Raw genomic sequence first — 21,466 nt, 5'->3', positions numbered from 1 at the left:
CCCCGTTCTTGTTCCCCTATACAGGGGGCAATGAGAATAATTGCTCTATTATATTTTGGAGAATGGAGTAGTGTAGCCAGCTCTCCTTTAAAGGGCATGTAAAGGCAAAAAAATAAAATCCCATTTTTACTTTCTTTAATGAAAAAGAAACCTATCCCTAATATACTTTAATTAAAAAATGTGTACCGTTTTTATAAGAAACCTGACTGTATGCAGTGAAATTCTCCCTTCATTTACTGCTGTGGATAGAAATTGTCAGACGGTCCCTAACTGCTGAGCAGGGAAACAATCATACTTATGAACAGCAGGGGGAGCCCCCGTCTTACTTCTCAGCCATGCAGAACTCAAGCAGCTTTGTTTATGACGATCCCTAAGCAGCCCAGACTACACTGAGCATGTGCACAGTCTTAGTCTTGCAAAGATGTTTAACAAAGTTACAAGATGGTGACTTCCTGTAGCCAACTTTGAAAGCATAAATTATTTGTTTGATTAGGCTTGTGGTGCAGTAAGTTCATGTTTATATTTAGTATACAAAATACAGCATTTCTAGCCTTTATCTACTTTAGACTTTACATGCCCTTTAATGATATCCTAACCTCCACCATTATGAACATTGAAATATTGCTGAAGGACTTTATCTTCCTGCATGCCCTGGAGGTAATTCCCATGGAATAGCTGGCAAGAAAGAGACTGGCATAGGTATTAATGGCTGCTGCCAGTCTTCTGAGGTCTATGGTTAATGCAGTGTTTTCTTCTCTTATCTGCTTTATTTTCTATTACAGTTTTCCTCTGTCATCTTGGTTTCCCTGAACATTCTGCGTTTACTGGTTGATGAGACGGCAATACTGTAACTGCTTTGGAGCTCAATGAATATCTGACACCCAACTCCTGAATGAAGACAAAATTAAGAGAAACAGTTGCTGAGAGAGGAATAGTGAAGATAAACTTGATTATTTCATAAACAGTACAGAATTTTTAATTGATAATAATTAGAAAATGTCTTATTTCTGCGTGCTGAAGCTTAAATTACTTTTTAATGATAGTTGCCCTTTAAATATGACAACACAATATTTGATACCTGTGTGTTATATTTGATAGGTGTGTGTTAAACAGACATTGACAGTAGAGGAACCTAAGGGACATGGGGGTGAATTTACTAAAGGGGGAAGTGACTAAAGCTGGCGAAAATTCTAGCGAAGGAGACAGACTATAGCTCTACTGCGCACTCTAACACCAGGCAAATTTTTGCTCTGGCGAATGGACGTAACCACACAAATTCACTAAGATGCAGATTTTACTGAACGTTACCTCTTGCGCCAGACTTGCCTTCGCCAACTCAGACCAGGCGAAGTGCAATAGAGTAGATAGGAGTTCCTCAAAAAAAAAGTTGAAAATTTTCCCAAAAAACTCTGGTGACTTTTCAGTTTTTCAGGGTGATAGGCTGCAAAAGAGCATAACATTTTTTATGGTACACGGGCTCCCCAATACATTTCCTAACATATGGCACATAAACTATACACTGGGCTCATGTGTAGGGCAATAGAACAAATCTATTTTCTTTATTAAGGTTCCCTTGACTTGTGTAGTGTAATGTATTTGCTGCAACATATACGTCCATTCAACTTTAACTAACCGCTGTGTGCAAATTAGCCAACGCTAGCGCAACTTCGCTTTGCTTGCCGAATTAACGCTAGCGAAACTTTGCCATCTTCCATGCCCTGGACACAACTTCGCATTTTAGTGAATTAGCATTGTCCTGGCGAATTTTTGGCTGGCGAAGTGTTGCGATGTGAGCGAAGCAGTCACTGACGAATTTTCGGCACTTTAAATTTTCCCCATGGATGGGTTGGAGGGGAGATGTGCAGCCATGTGAATCCTGTGCAAGTACTTCAGATGTTTTGGATGGACCTTCAGCCTCTAATATGTTTCACAGGGGCCTGGGCACTTGAGTGAATCCTGTGCTTTTTTCCCTTGATTCTCACAGCTATCTCGTGGTTTCTTCTGTCGTCGGCTTCTATAGCCTGTGCTTTTTGAGCAGCTTCACTCCCAGGAAGGACGACACGATGATGACAAAGGTACGGCACAACTGAAGGTGCTGATGTAGCCGCCACTCAACCTTGCACCCCCCCCTTCCATTTTTTCCCAGCCAAGACCAAGTGAGCAACGGAGATTTGTTTGTAAGCTGCGTAAACACAAACTGGAACAATTCTCCCCATGCTCAGTGAGTGGGAAAAGGGACGTTTGCTCTGTTTGATTTGCTCTGTTTGATTTTCCATTCAGCACTACAAAGAGGTGCCCTGGGCCCCAGGTCTGGACTGAGATTTAAAATATGCCCTGGCATTTCAGCTACACAGAGGCCCAAACAGCACCTCACCAGCCCAATAAATAGTGCCTGTCTATGGCAACTTACAGCAGCGCCTCGGGCATTAGCCGGAACCCACAGATTGCCAGTCTGGGCCTGCCCGGCCGCTCTCGTTAGGCGTCCATAGAAAAGCTAGAGAAAGGCATTTGTTTTATTTGCGTGCCGCTAATGAGTAACTGCGATTGTGCGCGCTATACTTCACCCAGGGCCCGAGAATTCACATTGAAGTCATTCAAATTAAACTGAAGGGTCCCATTCAGTCGTTTGACTTTAAACAATTTGACACCAGCTTGAGAAGAAAGCTGCTAAGTCATGCCTTGACACAAACGTGTATCCATCTTGTATTGTTGCCTATTCCAACAAGCTGCCTTAAAGCAGTTAGTAACTAAGGGGAAGGCATTTTCTTTTTAATTGCCCCTATAAAGCTTTTTCCTTTTGTTCGTGGGACTGTATTAAGCAACTGTTAACTTTCTGCCAGGGCTGAGTTTCGCCCAATCACGCCGACCGCTCAAGAGAAAATAGATTTTGTTCCTTATATCTAACCTGGATAATACTTCAAATCATTTGTGCTTTCAAAAGAGTTAAAAGATCAGTAACATAAAAAAAAATGTAATATAAAATTTGTACATAACGAAAAAAAAACCCCAAGACACATTTAATTTAAATTCGCAAAGTCTTTATTAAGAAATAACTTACCGATTCTCTGCTTGTGCTAATCATCAGAAACGGCGACAGGGCGACAATAGAAAGCAGGGAGGCGAAACAGAGCGCCCCACGATGGATCGTCGCCCTGTCGCCTGAAGAGGAGCGCAAGCGGAGAATCAGTGAGTTATTTCTTAATAAAGACTTTACGAATTTAAAGTTAAATGTATCTTGGTGGGGGTTTTTTTCGTTATGTACAAACAAATTTTTTTTTACATTTTTTTTCCTGGTCCTTTAAAAGGGGAACGTCATCCAATAAATGTGTTTTGCCTCATTCTAAGCAACTTCCCCTTATAAAGCCATTACACATTTTCCATGGGGTTATTTGTAAATGTAATTGCTACCGAAATGCAGCATCTGTCTAGTTGTTTCTGTGATTCTGAGTACAGAAAATAAAGTGCTAGAATCCTCAAAAATTCATTGAGGAGGGGGATTTAACAGAAAGAATAAAATATAGTATAGTATTTTTTTTAAAAAATTTTTTTGTTTTTTGTTTTTTAAAAAATTGTTAAGACCCACCGTGATTATTAACAGTGATAATAGTGTTCTTTTATTTAACTTAGAAGAAGAGAGCCCAAAAAAATGAAAGTGGTGAATTTTAAATGAAAGATAACAAAAAAGAATAAAAAAGAATAAAAATAAAAATAAAATATGAAAAATAAAATTAAAAAATTAAAAAGTGAACAAGTGAATAATTTAGTGAATTAATAAATGCCAACGATTTCTCTCCAAGTGATAGTGAATTCAGTGTTATTTATTACTTAAAACACATTCAATTGTGCAATAGGTGAATATTAGTGTAATTAAGGAATATTTGGTGTGGGTTCAACTTCCCCTTAAATTTTTTTTTCTGTGATTCTGATGCAGGAAACATTGTAACAGAAAATGAACAGACCTAGAGGAGAACTATCTTTTTTTTGCTACATTGTTTCAAGAGTCAGACCAAAAATGGGCAGCCAGACAGCCATGCTTTCAGTAGCAGGTACATCAAGAGGCACATTAATCAAGGGTCGAATTTCGAATTTAAGTGAGTTCTCCCATAAACTCCCATAAATTATCAATAAAATCGAATCTTCTCAGCTGGGACGAATTGAATCGACCCGAAAACTCGAATCGAATTTGATTCAAATTAGAAAAACTCGATTTGAATTTAAAAGACTCGAATGTCAGGAAGGTTGCAAACATCACCAAATTGATCTCTGGAACTCTCCCATTGACTTATACAGCAATTCGGCAGGTTTAAGGTGGCGAATAGTCAAATTCGAGTTCTTAAAGAGCCAGAGTATGATAAATCTAAAAATTAGAATTAAAACCCGAATCGAGTTTGGATAGTTCACAATTCGAATTTGAGGCTTTTACCAAAAAAAATAAATTTGAAATTCGAATTTTCACTGTGACCGTTAATAAATCTGCCCCTTAGGGTGATGACACACAGAGTTACTAATAGCCAGTGACGTAACTATAGAGGAAGCAGACTATGTAGTTCCAGGGGGACCTGGGCAGTGTCGGACTGGGGGGCCCGGGGCCCACCGGGGCTGCTGCCCCAGGGCCCCCCTCCGGGCCCCCCTGCAGTGCCGGCGTCTGGTGCTTCTGCTTGCGACGCCGCGTCTGTATGCATGCACGTGACGCCTCACTTGTGCGCATGCGATCGTGCTGTATTTGTGCGCAAGAACACAGTTTTCTTCTGTGACCTCCGTTAAAGGGGGTCGCGACATTCATAGCCAACTGTGGGTGCATACCTGGGCCCAGCGGTGCCCACAAGAGCCGAGGGCCCACCGGGTTTTTTCCCGGTGCCCCGCCGGCCCAGTCCGACCCTGGACCTGGGGAAAAGGGCTGTGGAGTCTGCTTCCTCTATAGCTAATAAAAACCCTCCTCCCAAGTCATTCTCTTACCTGTGGCAAGGAAGGTGGACGCAAGTTTGGCGGGGAGTGGTCAGGGCGGAGGCGGGACAGGAAGTGGGCGGGAGGATGGGGATTGAAGTACGCCAGATTTTTTTGCAGGGGGCCAGGCGCATTCTAGTTACGTCACTGCAAGTAGCAGCTACTTGTCATGACTACAAAAATAGACAATGCTGATAATTTACCGATAACTGTCTCTATGGGGGTAATGTAATAAAAGACACTAATGGTGGCCATAGATGCAAAGATCCGCTCGTTTGGCCACATCGCCAAAACAAGCGGATCTTTCCCCGATATGCCATTAACAAACATGGCTATATCGGGGGTAATCTGATTGTTCGGCCGTATGGAATCGGTCGGGTCAAAATCAAACCGGACCGATCGACCAAACGACCGATCTCCGCCGGAAGAAAGATGTCGGCACACACCACACACAATCCGAAAATCTAGGATAGGATCTGTGTGTCTATGGCCACCTTAAGTTTGCCCAGGAAGGAGCAGTAACTTCTAGCAACCAATCAGCAAGTAGAATTTACTGGTTTAAAATCAAACATCTTCTTGGTGTCTATGCTCCTGGGCAGTGCCTTTTATTACATATGGGGAATGTGTTTTAGAAGAGGCAATTCTCACCATTGTCTATGGCAGAGTATTTTCTGTTGTGCGTCAGTAGGGCAGGGGGAGATTTATCACCCACAATAAAAATACACGACTGCAGGTGACAAATCTCCCACATATGCTTCTCCACTGGCAATACCTGAAATCTGCTGTGGTGTTGCCTCAAGAGGAGACTTCAGGCGACTTCATGATATGTCGGTTTTACCACCGGCGATTTCAGTTATTGTCAGTGGAGAAGCATATGCAGGAGATTTGTCACAGTCGTGCATTTTTAAAAAGCCACTGCCCTTACACATAACTTTAAAACCGCTGTTGTTTTTTCATGGATTAGTATTGGAAACTTTATTAAAACTGTTTTTGGGTGGAGATTCCCTTTAAAGGAGAAGGAAAGTCTTCTTCCACTTGGGTGCTCCTATCAGCAGAAAACTGCACCGGCCCGGGGGTTCTTCCTCTTCCGGCTTCCGGCCATATACATTAATATAGGGAGTAGAATACGATGGGTTTAATATATTGACATTTTAGAATAGTGGCTAGAGAGTTTCTTGTGCTGCATAAGGTTTGCTAGTGTCGCAGTGTGATGTATAAAAGTGTGTGGTCCATGGAGGAGACGTGTGTGATTCACAAAATTTCACTAACATGTAATAGTGATGAAAAAATGCACCCCATTTTTCAAACAGCCAAAATTTGAGTCAATTTTCATTTTTTGTTGCAAAATTTTTGATTCCGTGTCGACTTTTTTTGTGGCAAGTTTTTCAGCACACGATACACTGGAGTCTATAGACATTTTTTCATGGCGAACTCTGGTGAAAAATATTGCTCATCACTAATGTCAGCCTTCTGTACAGCTATGGGATCTATGGAAACCCTGTATCCAGAAAGCTCTGAAATACACAAAGGCAAGAGATTAGGAAGCCAGTGTTAGCCAGATATCTTGTGATTAACATTTGTCACTTGGCTTTATTCAAGAATTGCAAATAAATCTAAGACTGTTACTTTAATAATGAAAATAATACAGTTACTCTTTTATCATCTCATCCCCTGGGAGCAGTGTTTACCCTGGAGAGGATTATCCTTGCTGTTACTCTATGAGGTGCTTACAGTGAAGTCCAATGAAGTGCAGTGGTGTCAGTAAATACAACAGTGTGGGAACAGAGGGGCCTCCATAGTCTAAGTAAAGCCACCGCAGTGCTTGCCTGTTTGCAAAGCTCATTCTGTGGCCGCTAAAGCAGGAATAGAGCAGGAATAAAGTGGTATAAAGCAGGAATAGAGCAGGAATAAAGTGGTATAAAGCAGGAATAGAGCAGGAATAAAGTGGTATAAAGCAGGAATAGAGCAGGAATAAAGTGGTATAAAGCAGGAATAGAGCAGGAATAAAGTGGTATAAAGCAGGAATAGAGCAGGTATAATGTTGGTATAAAGCAGGGATTGAGCAGGTATAAATATAAGCAGTAATAAAGTGGGTATAGAGCAGGAATAAAGTGGGTATAAGGCAAGAATAGAGCAGGAACAACATGGGTATTAAGCAGGAATAGGGCAGTAATAAAGTGGGTATAATGCAGGAATAGAGCAGGAACAAAGTGGTATAAAGCAGGAATAGAGCAGGAATACAGTGGGCATTAAGCAGGAATAAAGTGGGTATAAGGCAGGAGTAAAGTGGGTATTAACCAGGAATAAAGTGTGTATAAAGCAGGAATAAAGTGAGTATTAAGCAAAAATAAAGTGGGTATAAAGCAGGAATAAAGTGGGTATAAGGCAGGAATAAAGTGGGTATAAGGCAGGAAAAGAGAATGAATAAAGTGGGTATAAATCAGGAATAAAGTGGGTATAAGGCAGGAATAAAGTGGGTATAAGGCAGGAAAAGAGAATGAATAAAGTGGGTATAAATCAGGAATAAAGTGGGTATAAGGCAGGAATAAAGTGGGTATAAGGCAGGAATAATGTGGGTATAAGGCAGGAATAATGTGGGTATAAGGCAGGAATAATGTGGGTATAAGGCAGGAATAAAGTGGGTATTAAGCAGAAATGAAGTCGGTATAAAGCAGGAATAGCGCATGAATAAAGTGGGAATAAAGCAGGTATAAGTGGGTATAAGGCAGGAATAGAGCAGGAATAAAGTGGGTATAAAGCTGGAATAAATTGGGTATAGAGCAGGAATAAAGTGGGTATTAAGCAGGAATAAAGTGGGTATTAAACAGGAATGAAGTCGGTATAAGGCAGGAATAGAGCATGAATAAAGTGGGTTTAAAGCAGGAATAAAGTGGGTATAAGGCAGGAATAGATAAAAAAAAGTGGATCAGTGTCTAGGGCAATAAAGAAAACAAACTACAAAACAAAAATATGGTGTAGTACTGTAGTTCGTTCGCATTCCTCAAATAGCACCCTGTGTTGGAAAAGAGAAAACTCTCCCATGTAAGTTCCCCTTTAAAGAGCCTTTTGTTCCTCCAAGCAGTGTATAAATGCTTATTCCGGAAGGCAGGAATACAGTGGGTATGAAGTGGGCCGGCTGGGGGACAGTCGCTAGTAACCTACATGGATTATTGAGAGGAAGGTGCTTGCTGGGGCCCAATTGTTGCTGCAAAGAAAACAAATTATTGGCAAAAAAACCCAACTATTTTTCTGCCTCCCAAAGACATTCCTGACTGGTTTACCATAGAGATGAATGAAAATCAGGAGAGAGAAAGGAGAAGAAGGAGGGCACAATGGGAGCAGCTGTCCAAACAGGATTAATAGAGTACAGGAGGGTACAGGGAGTCCTGGGCTGCATCACATTACACGTCATGCCCACTGACTCTCTATTCATGAAAGAGAATAAATCCGCTCAGCACATTCATACTCTACTCTCACTCCCATAGACAAGGCAGAAGCAGCTCTTTTTAGAAATCAAAGCGAGCGCCAGAGTGACCACGATGGGAAAGGTAAACAGAAAGGAGGAGAAGGAATAAACCCCCATGGGGCAATTGTCAGGATTATTGGTACAGGCCTGGAGATGGGGAGCCCTGGTGCAACCTCCCCTGTTGGTGGAAAAAAGGCATACAGGGCTGTTAAAGGGTTGGTAAACCCCCAAAATAAACTTCGGGATAATGAAAGAGCACTTCATTCTAAGCCTCTTCCCAATATACATTCATTATAGACGTTAGGTAGATTTAAATGTGTAAATGCAATTTCGACTGAACGGCTTGCCTGTTTGGAGACAATGTAGCGGCAGGCGGCTGATTCACAGACATGTCTTACCAGAGCCGTATGGCCACATTGTTTCTAGTGTTAGAACGGGACAGGCACTGCTTTCATAGCAACTACATTAAAGGAGAAGGAAAGCTACCAAACAGTTTATTGCCAATAGATTAGCCATAATAGTGCAAACTATAATACTATATTTATTCTGTAAACAGCTCTAGAAGCTCTGTCTGTTTGTTTAGAATAGCAGCTGTCATATTAGCTTGATGTGACCTCACTTCCTGCCTGAGTCTCTTCCTGCTCACTCATAGCTCTGAGCTCAGGTTACAGTAAGGAGGGGAGGGGTAAATGGGAGGGGGAGAGAAGAGCAAACTGAGCATGCTCAAGCCCAAGCCCTGAAAACAGGAAGTCTGATACAGAAGCCCATGAGTACACAATAGAAGGAAAGAAATGTGCTGTTTCTTTTGACAGAGGACTCAGAGCAGCATTACTTTGAGGGTTTACTGGTATATTTATATAGTCCTTTCTGATAAAGCTTACTTACTTTTAGCCTTTCCGTCTCCGTTAACAACACTAAAAATGCAGCAAATCACAATCTTGCACCACGATGAGCAAAGTGCAACTTCAGGCGCAATTGCCATGTTTCATTATTTTTATTTGCTAATTGCTATTTGCAGGGTGAGAGTCATGGGTCATGTTTCCCTGATTTTTATAGGCGCATCTACACCTTTTGACTCTGGTGCTTTAAGATTCCAGAAGCCAAAGTGTTGGTGGTCTGTACATTATACAGGTATAGGATCTGTTATCCTATATCCTATTCTATGATCCACCTTACGCGTTTCATACCCTCCGGTACATAGTCACACCTGTGACTACGTACCAGAGCGTTTGAAATGCGTAAGGTCGATCATTTGAGGGTCAGTATGTACCAATTTTTTATTATTTCAGCCTAATAAAAACTTTTTGACTTTTAATTAGTGGTTTATGGGCTTAACTTGTTTTAAATCTATCATTAAAAGGAACCTGGCGCTGGACGTTCCTGGTATGCAGTGTGGAGTGTGAGAATAGTACACATGGAAGATAACTGCTGGGAATACAAAGGGCTACCACTGAAGTTGCATGGGGCTGACGTTCATTTGGCTTTTGTTGGTTTTTAGTTCATGGTCAGGCCACATGCCACCCTTGGGCCTAGGTTATCTGCCCCTGTTTCAGTTTTAAAAAATCAAGGGTCATAAAAATTCATGACTGCAGTCATGGAAAGGCACCGTTTGGGGTGCTAGCTGTCTCAGGACTATATGGGGCACCCCAAAGGCTGCCAAGCCCTGGTTGGTTAAATCTGCAATTGTTGCTGATATATGACATCACTTTGTCTGGATTCCATCATCCAGAACATACACATGTACTACTCCAATATGACTTGGCAGCATCATATCACCTCTATAGCAATGTCACAATCTTACTTTAGTCCAGTCCCCACACTCCTTTTTATATATATATATATTTATCAGGATATAGCCAGTCTGCTGCTACCTGGCATGAACATTTACTTGCTGAATACCAGGTCTCGTGTTTTTATTATATATATACACGGGGAGGCCCATTTATCAAAGGTCGAATTTTGAATTCATGTGAGTTTTTTTTTTTAAAACTCCCATGAACTCAAAATTCAACCAATCTAATTTTTTTAAACTCGGGTGAATAGGATCGACCCAAAAACGCGAAATGAATTTGAATCAAATTAGATTCGAATTTTAATAACTTGAGGCTGCAAACAACTCCAAATTGATCCCTGGGCCTCTCCCATTGACTTATACAGCAATGTGGCAGGTTTTAGGTGGCGAATAGTCGGATTCCAGTTCTTAAAGGGATACTGTCATGGGATCAAAATGAATCAGTTAATAGTGCTGCTCCAGCAGAATTCTGCACTGAAATCCATTTCTCAAAAGAGCAAACAGATTTTTTTATATTCAATTTTGAAATCTGACATGGGGCTAGACATATTGTCAATTTCCCAGCTGCCCCAAGTCATGTGACTTGTGCTCTGATAAACTTCAATCACTCTTTACTGCTGTACTGCAAGTTGGAGTGATATCACCCCCTTCCTCCCCCCCCCCCGCAGCCAAACAAAAGAACAATGGGAAGGTAACCAGATAACAGCTCCCTAACACAAGATAACAGCTGCCTGGTAGATCTAAGAACAACACTCAATAGTAAAAACCCATGTCCCACTGAGACACATTCAGTTAAATTGAGAAGGAAAAACAGCAGCCTGCCAGAAAGCATTTCTCTCCTAAAGTGCAGGCACAAGTCACATGACTGGGGGCAGCTGGGAAATTGACAAAATGTCTAGCCCCATGTCAGATTTCAAAATTGAATATAAAAAAATCTGTTTGCTCTTTTGAGAAATGGATTTCAGTGCAGAATTTGCTGGAGTAGCACTATTAACTGATGTGTTTTGAAAAAAACATGTTTTCCCATGATAGGATCCCTTTAAAGGGCCAGAGTATGATAAATCTCAAAAATCTAATTTAAATTTTTTGAAAAACTCCAATCGAATTTGAATAACTCATAGTCTAATTTGTTTTGACCATAAAAAAAAACGAAAATTTTAATTTTGAGTTAGCATTCTGTACCCATGGACCATTGCTGGGCTTGGGGTATAGAGTGGGCTCCTATATCAGTCTGTTACTGTGAATATCCCAGTGTGTGAGTGCCATTATATAAATACATGGTAATAATAATAATTATTGGGATCCTGGATCCCAATGACAGACCACATCTACATCTACAAGGCCACACGACCTTCTAAATTTTGGAAAGAGATTACACAGTAGAAGGACTTTTTGAGGAAATAGGAAGCCAAGCAGTCAAAATGTTTGGCAACCAATAACAATGAAGATTTAATTGAGACTGAAACTGCAAGCACAATCAGTTACACCTTCAAAGAAGCTAGGGAAAGCAAAGAGGGAAAGAAACAACTAAACAGCAGACAAATACAAAGAGATTAGGAGGTTCAGTGGTCTCTAAAACATAATAGGAATGGGGTGGAATGTATATTTTTCATGAGTCACTACCAAACTTCTCTGCAGTGGGCTTCACATCTTTACAATTGATATTAAAGACACAACTGATTTATTTTAATTATTTTAATCTTGAGAAGTCACCATTGTGCATCTATACTAAACTTGAATTTCCTTGAATCTGACTATTACAAATAAATTTCAATCAATGAAGTTATACTCTTTGTTTGAGTTTATTTTCCAGAGTCGGAGACACCCAGAAAATAATCAAAACATCCAGTTCTATAAATGTTCCATTAAACTTAGAGGCATCTCTGTAGATCTGAGCTGCAAAACTGATTTACTGCAAAAAACAATTTCAGGAAAAAAACTGGAATTATAGGACATCAATTTGCAAATCATAAAGCCAAGGCGAAATTCATTTAGTTCTCATTAGTATTATTAAAAGTGAATCACCAAATTTTCAAAAAAATTTGGTGTCAAAATTCACACATTAGAATTTTAATCCCCCAATTTGAATGTGAGATTTATAATACCTCGACCATGGAGACCATTCTAATCCAAATATTCGCCACCTAAAACCTGCAGAGTTCATTCACAAGTCAATGCCAGAGGTCTATTAAACCATTTCAATATGTTAAATGCCTTCCTGACATTCAAGTTTTTTTTGGAGGGAAAACTCGATTCGAATTCAATTCGAATTTTTGGGTCGGGACTATTTAATCGAATATTTGACTTGAAATTTTTCCATATTCTCCCATTCATGTTGTGAGTATATTCAAATTTATTAATAGTAAAAAAAAATTCACATCAATACGAAATTCGACCTTTGATAAATCTGCCCATAAGGGTTAGGCCACACTGGGCATTTTGGGGAGATTTGGTCGCCTGGCGAGTAATTCCCAAATGCCTTCCCTGACTCTGCGATGGCTAAAATGAAAAAACGCTGGCGCTAATCACACGCGGCGATTTGCTTTCCAAAGTCATTCGAAGTTCGGAAAATGAACCGCCGCGTGTAATAAGCCGTTTTTTCATTTTAAGCCGGCGCAGAGTCAGGGAAGGCTTTGGGGAGATTGGTCGCCGCAAAGACGAGGCAATTAGTCCCCAGGCGACCAAATATCCCCAAAATGCCCAGTGTGGCTTTACCCTAAGAGTTTGAAGAACCTATAATGAAATTGGAAGCAATTTCTTCTGGTAGGTGGAGCGGCATAAAGGACAAATTTAGGGCTTTCCTACGCAAATGCATGAAGACAAGACTGGTGAAACACATGAAAACAGGACAAAAGGACAATTGGACGAAAAAATTGGCTGCTCAGCTGAGTATCACTGCTGTAACACAGCGGCATGATGCATATTGGACAATCAAATATCTCTTGTCAGGCAACCTAGAAAATATATATAATAGAATATAATAGCACAAGCAGTGTTATCTGCAGCATTCTCCTGCTCGCATATTAATCAGAATGTGCTGAAGATCATAGTCCATTACTTCTGCTTATATTTGTATTTTAATAGACTGTAAGAATTTAACATTTCATAATTCAATTCTGTGCTCCCTCTCAGTCACTTGACAGCGGAGAGTATGTAATCTGATTAAAAAACTCTCTTTTTGATCACCTCCCTGGAAAGGTATGCTGAGTGACCATGTGGTGGCTTTGAACTATGTCATAAATTGCTGGACCACAGGGTTATGAAATGCTGGGGACTGTGACTTATGAAATGTTTGACCACTTATGTAATGAAATGCTGGGGCAACTGTGTCATGGAATGCTGGGGTAACTGTGTCATGGAATGCTGGGGCAACTGTGTCCTGAAATGCTGGAGTCACTGTGTCCTGAAATGCTGGGGCAACTGTGTCCTGAAATGCTGGGGTAACTGTGTCCTGAAATGCTGGGGCAACTGTGTCCTGAAATGCTGGGGCAACTGTGTCCTGAAATGCTGGGGCAACTGTGTCCTGAAATGCTGGGGCAACTGTGTCCTGAAATGCTGGGGTAACTGTGTCCTGAAATGCTGGGGCAACTGTGTCCTGAAATGCTGGGGTCACTGTGTCCTGAAATGCTGGGGCAACTGTGTCCTGAAATGCTGGGGTAACTGTGTCCTGAAATGCTGGGGCAACTGTGTCCTGAAATGCTGGGGTCACTGTGTCATGGAATGCTGGGGCAACTGTGTCCTGAAATGCTGGGGTCACTGTGTCCTGAAATGCTGGGGTAACTGTGTCATGAAATTCTGGGGCCACTGCACCAGGGCTGGTTACTTAGCTGGAGGGGTCACAATAAAATGTATTCTATGCTGGGGTTTGCTGAGAGTCACTAAGCACTTTAATGCACATTCAATAATGTACTCACACTTAAATTGCAGAGCTTCCAGAATTCACAAGCAGGAAAGTTAGATTTGAAATAAGATAACTATGTACCATATCAGATGTGAGTGATACTAAAACAGAGATATTGCCGTTTATTAAATTAAATCCACAGGGTAAGCTTACTTCTAATCTAAAACCTAATCTAACTTCTAATCTAAATGAAGGAGTAATAAAAACAAGTCTGAAACTGGTAACAAGAGATGTCACATTCTTTAAAGTCATCAGAGAAAAGGTTCATTTATGTCCCAGGAGGTGATTCTGTGGCATTAGGAGAATTAAGAGACAATGACAAAAAGGTTGCTCATTATAAAGCTGCCTAAAAATAGGTAGCCACTCGAGCTCTTTCACACAGATGATGTTGTTGTTAAATGTTTAAGTTAATGAATAGAAAACAATGTAATTACACATTTAGAAGAAATCCTACACCGTTATTCAAAACAGAAGTCCATCTTGGAAATCAGTTGGGAACTTGACCTAATCAACACACCGAGTAATGAATTTGTAGCATCAGTACAACCAATATCCTTCCAGGATGACCATTTCCACAATCCTAAATCTTGACAAAAGGATCCAGAAAACTTATAGCCACATCCCCTGCCCATCCTGTGCCTGCAACTACTGGGCCTGCTAATTGTTGGGCAATGCACTAATTAAACACCATTGTTATTATGGTCCCATTGAATATATGGGATTCCTGACTCACCAATAAACTTTCAACAAACCAATTACTCAATTAAACCTTCAATCTGGGTGAGTCAACATTCATCTGAGGGCAAGACCTTTCATTTGCAGAAGATCTTAGAAAGCTTAGAGTGCTTGGTGTATCTCAATTCAATCTGCTCTGTCTGTGAACTGTGGTTGTGGATCATCACGAGAGTGACTAATATAAAAATGGAAGTGGCACAGTGTCCACCACCACTTATAAAAATAAAACAGGAGTCCCCTCTGCAACAGATACCCTTGACTTTCCCCTTTGCCTACCCTGTATTTGGTGGCAGTAGTGAAAAACATGCTGAAGACCATAGAACCCCACTTTGTGGGTATTCCATGGGTACCTGACCCAATGCAGGACTCTACCATTTGTATGTAAATGGTATATACTGTATTTCACCTATACACCATGCTGTAGTACAGCGCTGTGGAGGCTATTGATGCTTTGTAGAAAAATGGAGATAAACCAAGTCTGTTTCTGTCTTTCTAAACCTATAAGGCTTTATGCGGATCAATTTGCAGAAGAGGGCTTACAAGCAGCTTCCACCAGCGACAGACTAACCTGAAGGTGAAACAGGAAGAATGCGCTGTGAAAAGAGGCCGGAGAGTCCGGACGAAATAACAAGGGTGTGAAGGCCGAGGTCAAACAGGTCCGGGTCAGAGGCGGGCAGCTCAGATTCGTAAATGGAGTCAGGCCGAGGTCAGTTGCAGGCAGATTAGATTCGTAGTCAATATCAGGCCGAGGTCGGGTGCAGGCAGAGTTCAAGCGAGTCAGGAATAGCCGGGTCAACAACAGGAGATCAAATAAATAATGCTGGGGTCTCTTGGAAATGAACTAAGATAACCTAGCAATTTGTTGATATTGGCCTAGCGTGAACTCGCATGCGCAGAAACGCAACGCACGCACGAACGTACGCACGCGCGCCAAAACGCGCACGCGCATCAAGGCGCACGCTCGCGCACAGACCCACAGGCGCGCTTTCGCCGGCGACTGCGACCAACTACTTGCCTGCAGGGACGGACAGGGCCAGACATCCCCTCCACACAACGGTGAGTAGCCTTACAAAACCTTTCTGTTGCCAGTGGGTCCATTCAATATATAACAGCAAATAAAGCACTGGTTACACTGGAGAGAAACCCCAGTGTGCTTTATACATTTATCATCATACAGAAAACAAATCCATTATCCCAAAAGGAATTATTTGGAAATTCCAGTTTAAACTTCACTAAAACATTTCAGTTTTGAAGAGTTTAAAAAAAAGTAAAAAAAAAGCTCTATTTAGCCCATTTCTGCATTAGAAACATTTTGTGGCGCAGTCACGGGGCTTAAATCACTGTTTGCTTAGAAAAAAAAACAATAACGAGTCCTACTTATTTCTGCAGAAACCCTATCGCTTGCATTGTGTTCATGTGAAAGCAAGTGGGGCCTATTCTGTGCCGAGACAGATTTGGACAGCTTTTATAAATTAGAGTGCTAATGTAAACCAATTAACAATCGTTTATGCCTTTTATATTCCCCTTCCAATTTATCTCTGCTAAAAGTTCCTTTTGTTCCCTAGAATAAACAGACGTGCAAACGGGTTCTGGTCATGCTTGTCTCGGAGATGAATGGCTGCAATAGGTGTGTCTTTTCACTTATTAACCATAATGAATATATGGAGAATTAACGGGATTTCTCAGGATTAGGAGCCTCTGTGCTTTGTTTACTTTCATAAGGCATTTGTTTCAGAAATCACACATTTTTTACGTTTCTTGTGTTTAAAGATTAACAAGTGAGATTTGTTTATGAATATGAACATTTCTCATTTTGGGGAGGGGTAACGATACTCAAAGCAAAAACATTTCTAAGCTGGGATTGTAAATCATCTATTTTCTATGAACAATATTAGAGTCAGAGCATAGCTTATACAGTACATAAGCACGCACACAAACACACACATAGGGAAGCTGTCGCCAAAACACTAACTTGGTTTTTTTTGAAGATCCAAAAAGGATACAGAGGTGTAACATAATGTATATCATATTTTAGATGGTGACATCACAGTGTGATGTAAGTGATGTAATAATATGAGCAGATCTACGTCCAGGCCTGCCATCAGCAATCATGGTGGAGGCCTTCCTCCATGGGGCACCAGTTATGACCCACCAATCACATGGACACCTTGCCAACAAGTAGAATGGAGCCCCAATGAAAAAAATGTCATGGTCATGGTCACACTCTTAACCCACTCCTAGTTTGCCCCATTACACCCCAATCCTGCCCACAATCTTTCCAAAGCTCGCTCACTCCCTCACAAGCCTGCTCAATTCACAATCTGTGATCATACCTACTTTAGCTGTAAAGTTTGCCCAAAGTCTAGTAACAAAGAGCAACCAAGTCAAGTGCCGTCGTGCCACGTCAAGTTTTCAAGCAAATGCTAAATTCCCAATGAGTTTTCATAGTAGAAAGTGGTGAGACCTTCATGGAAGCCTTACAACTATTTGGAACAAAAGTGAAGAAATGGATATTACATATTCGGAAGATGTTACCCATCATAGCCTAATGAATAAAGGCCAAAATGATGCACGTGGAGAATCTTATGTTTTGCACACAAAGTACTAAATGGAAGATATAATATAATATATGATATAATTCTGAATTTTGAATGGACACCAACCCTTAACTATGGAACCCTTACTGCATATTATGATTGTATAACCCATGATAGTTACATAGTTACATAGTTAAATTGGGTTAAAAAAGACAAAGTCCATCAAGTTCAACCCCTGCAAATGAAAACCCAGCATCCATACACACACCCCTCCCTACTTTCACATAAATTCTATATACCCATATCTACACTAACTATAGAGCTTAGCAGTGTTGGACTGGGGCACCTGGGGCCCACCAGAGAACTTGATCTGAGGGCCCCTCCATTTAGTCAGGGAAGCCCGCAAGGGAAAATAAAGGACATATAAAGAACAAATGGCATTCAATACAATGATGCAGAAACTGATGTAAATTCGATAGCAATCTCAGATTAGATGGGGTAGGGACTGATGGGAAAGTGAAACTATATAGCTATATGTCTATACATACAGTATAGATATATAGAGATAGAGAGAGATATGTGCACACAGTACTCAATTTAATCAACTTATAATTCATTAATTGATTAAAAATTCATGGTACACTTCATTTAAAATAAAAATATTAAAAACAAAATAAAAGTGAGCATTTCAATTATTTAATACATTTTTAATTTATTAATTTTAAGCACTCCCATCCCAATCCCAGTAAAGTAATTCATTGCTTAACTAGGGGAGAGATGAAGCAACTGGAAAGGAGCATGGAGATGGGCATTAAGATAAAAAAAAGTGGGGCAGCAAACTTAGTGGGAAAGTTAAGAGACCATAGGACATTTTTAAACTAAATTAAAGAAGTTGGTGGAGGGCATGCAGGGTTTTACAGTCCATGTGGGTAATTGGGGTAATTAGGCCCACCCCTCCCCCTAGATCATTTACTTACCAGCACTGTAGTAGGAGCCAAGCAGATCAAATCTTCCCTGGATGCTGGATAGCACTGGCAGAGGAGAAAATGAGAAGGCAGCAGTATCAGACCACCAGCAGCCCAACTTGACCAGCGGATTGAAATTTAGCACAGACAGATGCGGCCAGGATCTACCCATCGCACCAGTAGGAATTGTATCAACAGCCGATCCCTCCTTGACGCTCCTCTCTCTGATTCCCCCCACGTGATGGACGCCGGTTAGTCAGTGACATCATCGCGCACAGCTGCAACAAGCTCAACTTTCCAGAGCAAAATACAAAGATATGAGCAGCGTTGCCAGGCGGAGTAGTGTAGCAGCAGCAGGGCCCACTAGTTACAGCGTGTGGGGCCCATAGTTATTGGAGCGCACAATTGAAGCAAAAAAACAGAGCATAGCGCACAATTCAAGTCCGATCACTGGCAAAAAAATAGGGTAGAGTGTGGTCTTGGGGGCCCACAAGGACTGGGGCCCACCGGGATTTTTCCCGGTGTCCCGGTGGGCCAGTCCGACACTGGAGCTTAGTATCACAATAGCCTTTGATATTATGTCTGTCCAAAAAATCATCCATACCACTCATATAATGAGTTATGGAAGTCGCACATAAGATTGATCACTTTCAGCAGTTTTGTAGTACTCAAGGCCATCTTCTGTGAAGACCAGTCTCTTGATCATCGTCACCTTATCTTGATCTTGTGCCTTCAGTCATGTCATTATCAGTGCAAATGTTGACTGTGCCATTATGCAACACAATTTCGGCCACAACATTCCACTTGGCCTGCCTTTTAGTCTTCTTAGAACCCATCATCCCTCTTCCAGTCTTGTTTTCAACTTTTAATTGACCTCTCCATTATCACTTTTCACTAAGACAAGAACTCCTCAGGTCCTAGCCCTAAGTGAAACTTGGACTAAGTTGTCTGATTGCCAACACTGGCAGCGATTGATGCAAAAGACGTTGCTATAACCTACAAAGCAGTTTTGGACAATTTGGACAAGCTTCAGCCATTATACAAACTTTCATACATCAATGACACACCAGAGATCTCCAATTGAAAGTTCACTTTTCTCTGAAGGTCTTATCCTGGAGCACATGGAATCGTCAAGACAAAAGGACTTCCATCTGCTTCCATTACAACTCATATTCAATAGAAGCAACCTGCAGCTGCAACATTTTGCCTTAATATGGCTGACATTTGAATTTTGACAAGAACAAAACTAGAAATATGTGTTAACAGATTTACAAAGACTCAGCCTCCTAAGTAGTCTGTACAAAATAGCTCTCTACAGGTTAAGACTGTATTACAAAAAAAGGGAAAAAAATACAAAAGAAACAAGATGAACTTTGTGCACTTTGGGGAGTAGTTCTTTCCATGTAATCCATCTTAATGTCAGCAAATTGCTTACTAATGTGTTGACTTATGGCAATCCTCAAAAGCAAAATGTAAAGGCCTGGATTTTACAGCAGATCTATGAATCGGTGATAAGCTTTTTACTAGGTTAATATCTTTTCAGGAGATCCAACTCAAACCAGAAACAGAAATATGTGCCGTCACCATCTGTTAAAGCTACTCAAATGCCGGCATAAACCTTGCCCCCCGTTATAAACAGAAATTTGGGAGAAATCAAATGAAACATGCCTAAGCTCCTTCCATTATTTCACAGGCAAACGATCTGCATATAAATAGACATTAAGGGGCCGATTCACTAAATTCGAGTGAAGGATTCGAAGTAAAAAAACTTCGAATTTCGAGTAGTTTTTTGTGCTCCTCGACTATCGAATTGGCGTAAATTCGCCTGAGTAGAATGATTCGAATTGCTTTAAAAGCCTATGGGAAAGTCCCATAGGCTTGTTTTCCAAGTTTTTGATCGAATAAAAAGGCATTCGATCGAATGAAAATCCTTCGAGCGAATATTCGATTTGCCAGCGAGTAAATTCGCCCAAATTGCCTATTCGATTCTATTCGATTCTATTCCCCAGTCGAATTTCGAGGGATTTAACCCCTCGAAATTCGACCCTTGATGAATTTGCCCCTAAGTTCTGCTGCAAGATAATGTAACGCATATGAGAAAGATTAAACAGCAGCAATAAAATGTCCAACTTCATTTAAATGGCTTATGCAAGCATAGTTTATAAGGAAGGATCAAAGAGCCTCACGACTCGGTGTATTGCAATCTAGGGAACAGTTTGCTTTCTGTACACACTGATTGTGGATATTGGCAGAAACGAGATGGTTTTCGTGACCTTTGGGGTACCCTTAGATCTCAATAAAACTACTGCGGCTCTGTCTGACATTCAATAAACATATCAGTCTCAGGTCACATCCTTGCAACAATAATAAGGGAACACGGTAACTCAGGAACACGAAGAAGAAAAAACTTGTATTAAAAACCATTTTTATTCAGGAAAAGTATTTCCCTGCATTGGAGTCTATTCATTTGCTTAAAAAAAAGCCTCCGCAGCAGTGTAGAATCGGAATATGCAACAGGGTGCTAAGGGTTTCTTTAGTGTTCAGCACAACAAAGGGCTTATTTACAAGAAAGAATGCAGTTGTGGTCATGTGAATTTGCAGTTGATATGACTTATAATCCTAAGAGTAAGGGCACGCACGAAGATTCGAGGAGATTTAGTTGCCTGGCGATATATCGCCTCTTCTTCGGGGCAACTGATCTCCACGAACTGCCTCCCGCCGGCTAGAATCTAAGTCCCTGGCGGGATGGCATTTGGAGCGATTCATTTTCTAAAGTTGCCCGAAGTTTCCTTGTGAGGCATTTTCGGGCGACTTCGGAAAATGAATCGCACTGATTGACATCCCATCCCTATTTACATTCTAGTAGGTGGGAGGCAGTTCAGGGAGATTAGTCGCTCCAAAGAAGAGATTTGTTGCTGGGCCGACTAATCTCCCCGAATCTGAGCTTGTGTCTCTGCCCTAAATGTACAGTGCTTGTGTCAATTCTGCATAGATGAGCTTGGAGCTGAATGGTCCACCCCCTGTTATGCAGTGCACCTGTTGATGTAGGGGAACTCTAGAGCTACTGTCTGTAGAAATAAGTCAAAACAACTGGACCTGCTGTGTTTTTCTTGAAGATGTTTCACC

The sequence above is a fragment of the Xenopus laevis genome, chromosome 6S, assembly GCF_017654675.1.
Source record: "Xenopus laevis strain J_2021 chromosome 6S, Xenopus_laevis_v10.1, whole genome shotgun sequence".
NCBI lineage: Eukaryota > Metazoa > Chordata > Amphibia > Anura > Pipidae > Xenopus > Xenopus laevis.
Note: the sequence above shows the minus strand (reverse complement) of the source record.